This window comes from Scyliorhinus torazame, chromosome 21 (genome assembly GCF_047496885.1).
Source record: "Scyliorhinus torazame isolate Kashiwa2021f chromosome 21, sScyTor2.1, whole genome shotgun sequence".
NCBI lineage: Eukaryota > Metazoa > Chordata > Chondrichthyes > Carcharhiniformes > Scyliorhinidae > Scyliorhinus > Scyliorhinus torazame.
Genome location: NC_092727.1, coordinates 11,385,186 through 11,393,268, shown reverse-complemented (window position 1 = coordinate 11,393,268; position 8,083 = coordinate 11,385,186). Strand labels below are relative to the sequence as shown.

Sequence of the window (8,083 nt, the reverse complement as noted above, 5' to 3'; positions counted from 1 at the left end):
GTTGTACAAAGAATGCAAGTCAACCGATGGAATGAGAAGTATTCTGTAATCCATGAGTAATGAAATGAAATGCAACGGTATTAATGACTCGAAGGACCAGCCTGTTTTCTGCCACTACTAAATTTAGACATCGACATAGAAATTTGCCTTCTCCTTTTCCCTTTTACCCAGATTTCTCTCCACTTTCCCTAAAGGTTGAGGCAGGGGAGGTGGTGGGATAGTGATGATGTCACTGGACCCAAGCTAATGCTGTAGGGGTGTGGGTTCAAATCCTCCAATCACTGCCAGTGGAACTCTATAATTGAATGATAAATCTGAACTATAAACCTAGTGTCAGTAATGGTGACCATGACAACTACCATTGATTGTTGTAAAATCCCAATGGGTTATCTGATGCTCCTTTAGGGAAAGAAATCTGCTGCTCTTCGCTGGGACTGAATTTTGTGATTTTCGGGTGCGTGAAGTTGGCTGGCTCGGAAGTGGATGTAGAATCTGTTCCTGGGCGAAATCGCATTGTCAAAGCAATTTTCTGCTGTGGCCAATTAAGGCCAACCGAGCATGTGACGTGCCCTCTGGTAGGCCAGGAGGAAGGAATGAGTGGAGAGCCTCTGGCAGGGACTTCTTAAAAACTCTGCAGGCAGCACCGTGAGGGCTGCTACGGGGTTGTGGGAGCGGCCTTCACAGGATCAAAGAGATATCTGCGGCACTAATGGCCTCGGCACCTGGTGGACATGGAAGGTGGGAGGGCAAATCTCGTGGGCACTCTGCCCCCCCCTCCCGTTTCACAGAGGAGGTCAGTACCAGGCGTGATGTCCTCATGTCCAGGGACGGTAAGAGGAGCCCCCCCCCCGCATGACACAAAGAAGGCACAGGGAGAGCTGGTCGCGCAGGTCAGTGGGATGATGTCGTGCACCAAACTTGGATACAGTGATGGAAAATGTTCAACACTCTGCTTTCTGTAAGGGTGAGTACAGAAATGGCAAGGAACTCCGTGGAGATATGTTATTAGGCTCCCCTTCACCCTCAGGCGTGTAATGGTGTGTGCCAGCTGTCTTGTCATGTTTTCCTGCCGTATTTTCAAAATAGGTAACAAGTTGGAGGGTCCCATGACATCATACTGGCGGGGCAGGCTTTTAATGAGCTTGGAACCTCGGCGGCTGAGAGATTGGGAAATGGCACCCCGATCAAAAAAAAGGACCCCCACAGCCACCTGAGCTCCCCCAATCAGAGTACCACCGCCCCCAGGGAATGCCCCCCCCCCTCCCCCCATGGACACGGGACCCCTCCCGAGTGATCCTCTCCATGGTACATGTGGCAATGCCCAGAAAGTACCAAGGGACAATGCCGGGAGCACTGTGGAGGGGGGGCTTCCATTGAGCAAGTCCATGGTGAGGTGGGGGTTCCCTGGAGGGCTCTTTGAGGAGATTTCCTAATGTGGGGGGAAAAATACAGTGAGGAAGCCTGATAATAATATTTAAATGTATGGTAATTGGGTTCCCAAACTTTCATGGCTGGAACCCCATTACATTATTGGCAGGGGGTGGGGATAGCTTGACAAAGCTCCCGACCAAATGCTGGAAAATGGCATTAGAATAGATGGGTGCTTGTAGATCGGTGCAGACACGCAGGCACTTTCTGTGCTGGAAAACTTTAGGACTCAATAGAATGTGGAATCTGCTACTGCAGGGAGTGGTTGAAGCAAATAGGATCGATTTATTTAATAGGAAGCTAGATAAGAAACTTCCAAGGGCAATTAGGGTTGAACAACAAATGTGGTTCTTGAAAGCAATATTCAAATCCATGAACAAGAGGAGTGTGCTCATCAATTGGCAGATCTTTACACTCTGGTGATATTGATCAGTTACAGCTTCCTTCTCAACCACACACACCTTTTACATTGGTCCATTTGACCCCACAGCACACGGATAGATTAGGCCCTCATTGGGGGAGCTCATAATCCCTAAGAGTTATGGGATACCCATTCCGTGCTCAGTATCACAGAGATTGGATTGCTTTGTCCACTCCAGTTTTCACATTTTGATTTAATGTTTTCAAGCTTCTGTTCCTCTTTGTTCTTTTTGGGCTGTGGTCCTTTTAGGAGCGGCCCCTTTTAATTAATCCCTCAGTTAATTTCTGTTCTTCAATTTAATTGATTGGCCCTAAAACACATGATGGGGCACCCAATAGTCCTCAGCCAATAGTATTCAGTCAGGTTATAACAACAATGCAATGGTCCTGAAGTGTGCTGATGATACAGTAGTTGTGAGTTTCACAAGGAATAATAAAGTAAACTAGAGGAACATGCAGAACAAGTTTGTGAAATGACGCGAGATCAATTCTCTTAAATTGTATGAAAACGAGATGAAAGAACTAATTATAGAATTCAGGAAAACGTCAGTTAATGATATTGTTCTCATGAAGATCATTTTACCTGGATCTCACAATAATGAAACTCTTCTATTTGGCTGTAGTTGAGAGTGTTGTCTTTTTTGGATGTATCTGTTACCTCTTCGGAAAGTATACTCTTTAAGGACACAGATTATTGGTCCAAGCAGGAATCTTTCTTGACTAAGTCTGCTCTCCAAGAATTTCAACAAAAGTAAAGGGTGCCATGAACAATAAGAATCACCCATTGTCTCAGTATTACTGCTGGTTGCATTCGGAAAAAAGCCAACAATCCTTTAGATGCAGGACAAATCAGTTCCTGAACTCATTTGTGCCTGTCTTTACAAAAGCTTTGAACAGGAATTTAATGCATGGGCTGGATTCTTCCGAACACCACAGGCGAGACCCCGACAATGGAAAAATCCATTGACATCGGGCGGGATTCTCCGGTCGCCAGGCAGACGTGGCTGGAGCTTGCCACCCAATTCACTTAGATTCACACTGATTATTTTTTATGCATAGTTTTCAGTACATACTTCAATTGCAGTTAGACCTCTGTGACAGGATCACTTTCTATTTTTCCCCACTGTTATTCATTTATATGTCATTTTAAAAAAAAGAGCAAAACAAATTTCTGTGTGCAATAAAGTGAAAATGAAAATTTTAATTTAAAAATGGATTAAAATAAATTTTGAAAAAAGTGGAGAAGGGGAAAGAGGACGCAATGATGGATCTAGATGGATCAAGTGTTGCATAAACACCAGCAGGGGCTGGTTGGGCTGACTGGCCTGTGTATTGCCATATATCCTTTATAACATGTTGTTCAAACATGACAGCCATTGCACCCGAGATTGATACTGTCTCCTCACTCAATGTTCATTCCGCCCACTCTCTCCAGGTGTGTTTAAAGACTAGTGGTTGCCTCTCTCCCTATCGTTGGAGTAAAGCGACAGCTTTAACAGAGATTGGAGGTTCTGCGAGAGCATTGGGAATAATGACAAACAAACACAGTGATAAAATTGGCTGAGATATCTTCCAACGCCCGGAAATGGGAATTCTCGATGGGCCAGAGATGTCAGGGTGATTTACAAAAAGGTTTTATTACTTCAAGCACAACAGGCTGTCATATCTTGCCAAGGCCTGTCATTTGTGAGATAAAACCCAACAGTATTGCTCACATTGTCAAGATAGAGAAACATGACTTTTTCCTTCTCAGGTGTAATTACATTGAGGAGAGATTGAATACAGGGTTTTTGCTCTTGGCCCTTCAGAGTGTCTTGACGAATACAACTATATTGCCTATCTTAATTCTTGCTGTCTTGTTCCCTCCTCTCCAGAAGTTATTGATTCTCACTGGAGGTGTCACCAGGTCTCTAGCTCCTGTGTCCCATTCCTTGTGTGAGCTTCACAATGAATCACACAGTGCAGGAGGAGGCTGATGCCCCATGGTGTGGGTACTGGCCCTTTGCAAGTGCTATTAAATTGGTCTCACACCCCAGCTCTGCAAATTGTTTCTGACTTCTTAATTTTCCAATGCTTACCGTCACAAGATGTTTCTAACTGAGTTCCTCCTCGTCTCAGAGTCTCGAGGTTGTGAATTCAAGACCTGCTCCAGGAATTGAAAGCAGCATCTAACCTCAGCTGAAACATCAGTGCAGTACAGAGGGAGTGCTGCACTGTTTCGAATTGTTTTTTGGGGGGATTGAGACATTAAACCAAGGCCCCACCTGCCCTCCTGGGTGGATGTAAAAGATCCCATGACACTATTTTGAGGAAGAGGAGGGGATTTATCCCCATTGACCTGGATAATATTCATCCCGCAATCAACATCACAAATACAGATCATCGGACCAGGATTTTGCAGCCCTGCCCTCCTGACGGGACTTCTAGTGAACAGATTGGAAATTTAAATGGCTCACCGCATCTGCTGGGGGGACAAGGGCCATGGTAGGGCAGTTAAAACCTGACCTGGCTTTTAATGCAGTGCTGTTTGTGGGATCTTGCTGAGTGTGGGTATGCTGCCATGTTTCCTCCTTGACAACAGTGACTACAATTCATAAGTACTTAATTGGCTGTAAAACACTTTGTACAGCTGGGTTCTTGAGATCCATTCAAGCATGAAGGGAAATTAAATTAAACAATCCCGACATCTGCCTGCTGACGTTGTCAATTAATAATACTCTTTATTCATAGAATCATAGAATTTACAGTGCGGAAGGAGGCCATTTGGCCCATCGATTGTGCACCGGCTCTTGGAAAGAGCACCCTACCCAAGCCCACATAGCCCAGTAACCCCAACCAACACTAAGGGCAATTTAGCATGGCCAATCCACCTAACATGCACATCTTTGGACTGTGGGAGCAAACCGGAGCACCCGGAGGAAACCCACGCAGACACAGGGAGAACGTTGAGACTCCGCACGGTCAGTGACCCAAGCCGGGAATCGAACCTGGGACCCTGGAGCTGTGAAGCAATTGTGCTAACCACTATGCTACTGTGCTGCCCTACTTATTGTCACAAGTAGGCTTCCATTAACACTGCAAAGAGGTTACTGTGAAAATCCCCTAGTCGCCACATTCCGACGCCTGTTCGGGGACACAGAGGGATAATTCAGAATGTCCAAATTACCTAACAGCACATCTTTCAGGACTGTGGGAGGAAACCGAGCACCCGGAGGAAACCCATGCAGACACAGGGAGAACATGCAGACTCCACACAGACAATGACACAAGCCGGGAATTGAACCTGGGACCCTGGAGCTGTGAAGCAACAGTGCTAACCACTGTGCTACCGTGCCGCCCACACCCTTGTAAAGTTATTTCTCTTTGACGTAAACAGAAGCCCTGCAGATCAAAGGATCTGAGGAGTCGTAAATGCAGATGATGGGGATTTCGCTTTCTATGAAGTTACAGTGCTGCATTCTCTGCCTGAGGCAGCAGCTGTAAGGGACAGGTGAGTCTCAAAACAGTGATTTCTTTCACTGTTTCTGTCTGGATTGTTCTTTAGCTTCCAGGCAGGGCTGAACTATGGGTGGCGGGGGGTGGGGGGTGCTGTTATGGTGGAGTTCTCTGAATGTGGGGGTCTGCTGGTGGGGCAGGAATTACATTGTGTGGGGAGGGGGCTCTTCCGATGGACTTGGGGGGCACCTGCCTCAAATAATAAACCCCTTGGCCCACCCTGAAATTCACCATGTCAGGGTCATGCTGGGAAATACCTATACCAATCCATGCCCATATGAATCGCAGCCCAGAGGGCCAGAGAATCATGGAGGTGTGGAGAATCCAGTGCCCAGCCAGTTAATAGGCTGCAAGTGGGTCATTTTGACCTATTTGCATCCTTTCGCTGGCCTTGGGTATAAACCTCAATGTTGCCACTTGCAGGGGACTGGAGCATGGGCACCTAAAAACGCATTTTCCCTGATGCTGGATTCTCCGTCACATCGGGAACTCTGCTACCAGCAGCGGACAGCAGAGAATCCTGCTTTGTATACATGAGTTGTACAATTATAAATAAATCAAATCTTTGAGAATTTCTGTTTCTTGTGGAGTAGCATAATTCTGTAGTCTGAGATGCTTCCACAGGATCAACATTAAGATGAATTGCAATAATAGGTACCTGTTTTTGCCCAGGCAGTTCATTACTACTTGCTTCACAGAGACATCGGTTATGCCTGTAACTGGTCGAATAGGTACTTTGGTGCTCACAGGTTCAAAAACATTTCTTGATGGCAACACTGACTGGAGCATATCTCTACTCCTCAAGTCGTCCATGTGTTTATGAAAGATGCATCACCCCATGTCAACTTGTGGTTTATCTCCAATAACGACTCACTATCGAGAATTTTACTTTGCGCACTTTATCTTTTACTTGTACATCCAATTCGCACATTCCCAATGTGTTAATTTTCTGACCATTATAGTCCTTCAAGAAGATTGGTTTATTCAATATTCTGTTTTAATTGCATAGTCTTGATATCACTGATGCTTATAAGGTTTGCTCTTGATCCTGTATCTAACATCACAGTGATAAGCAATTGATTTATCAACAAAGAAACTTTCCATTTGTCCTTTGTCACTGTTCCATTATCATTTTTATCACTTTTTGTTCTTGTAGGTGACACTTTATTCTTTTGCCTGTGTTTGCCCTGTCTTCATCCGAGACTACATCAATAAAAAAATGTGCCTTCAAATTAATGTAATCAATTCTATTAATTTACTTCCCTGCATTAACTTTTTTGTTTGTGAAACATTGTTTCGTAAAATCATTTCTCCCTTTGCATGTTGTGCAAATTTTGCCGTATGCTGGACATTCTCTCGGTAGATGTCTGTTTCCTTTTCTTTGGCACGTAGTGGCTGCTTCTGCCAAGCATTTAAAATGGCCACCGCTGCTGAGGTCACATTTTATTTTTGAGAGTATCACAACATCTATGGCGTCAGCATCGCTCCCAATTTTCACACAAAAACGTTGTGCATTCGACGTGCTGATATGTTGCGCAGCTAATTCACTAGCGTGGCAAATCTTAATCGTGTCTTCTAACTGAAGCTCATTCTCCCGCAATGATCATCATTTACTCCAAAGACAATTTGATCCTGAATCATTGAGGATTTTAACATCACAAAGTTACATGCTTGTGCTTTTAATTTGAGGGTGGTAAGAAAGCTATCAAAGGACTTGCACATCTTCTGCGTGCGCATTCTAAATATATATCACTTAAAAGTTATATTCTTTTCAGTGTGCAATGATCATCAAATCTTTTTATTTTTAAAAATCTTTTTTAAAATTTCGATTACCCAATTCATTTTTTCCAATTAAGGGGCAATTTGGCACGGCCAATCCACCTACCCTGCACATCTTTGGGTTGTGGGGGTGAAACCCATGCAAACACGGAGAGAATGTGCAAACGCCACATGGACAGTAACCCAGAGCCGGGATCGAACCTGGGACCTCAGCGCCGTGAGGCAGCAGTGCTACTCACTGCGCCACCGTGCAGCCCATTAAATCTTTTTATGACGGCATCAACGCTTTTACTATTGTCCTCTTGTTCATATACTAAGGTGTTATAAATTTCAATCGCCTGCTGGCCTGCAACGACATTTATCTGACTGCGCCTGCAATCCTAGGGCTGCTACATACAGTGTAAACTGTTGTTTAAATGCATGCCAATTGCTATCAACATTACCGGTTAGCAGAGATTGTTCAGGAGTTTTTAAACTATCTGGTGTTGGGTTTTTAGGGATGTCCTTAGATGTTCCACATTTTCCTTGTAGCACCATTTCACCAAATGTGAAGACTATATCCTTCAAATCTTCACACTTCTGCAGCGGGATTCTCCAACCCCCCGCTGGGTCGGACAATCACCGGTGGGCGGCGCGAATCCCGCCCCGACACCGGCTGCCATATTCTCCGGCGCCGGTTTTCAGGCGGGGGCGGGGTTTACGGCATGCTGGTCGGGGGCCGTTGCCAGCGGCCTCCCCGGCAATTCTCCGGGCCCTGAGCGGCCGTCCATTTTTGGCCAGTCCCGCTGGCGTGGGTTAGACATAGTCCCACACGGCGGGACCTGGCAGGTAAGTCGGCTGGGGCGGTCCTCGGGTCATGGGGCGGGGGGATCCGACCCTGGGAGAGGGGGCCCCACGGTGGCCTGGCCCGCGAACAGGGCCCACCGATCTGCGGGCGGGCCTGTGCCGTGGGGGCACTCCT

General features: G+C 45.8%; 1 long non-coding RNA gene across 1 annotated transcript in view; it reads left to right on the top strand.

The window, feature by feature from the left end:
- Positions 1-674: 674 nt before the first annotated feature.
- LOC140397952 (uncharacterized) overlaps positions 675-8,083 on the top strand; it is a 53,147-nt gene continuing 45,738 nt past the window's right edge. Inside the window, exon 1 of the long non-coding RNA XR_011937348.1 lies at positions 675-964. This is a non-coding gene — a long non-coding RNA (uncharacterized lncRNA). The remainder of the gene's footprint in view (positions 965-8,083) is intronic.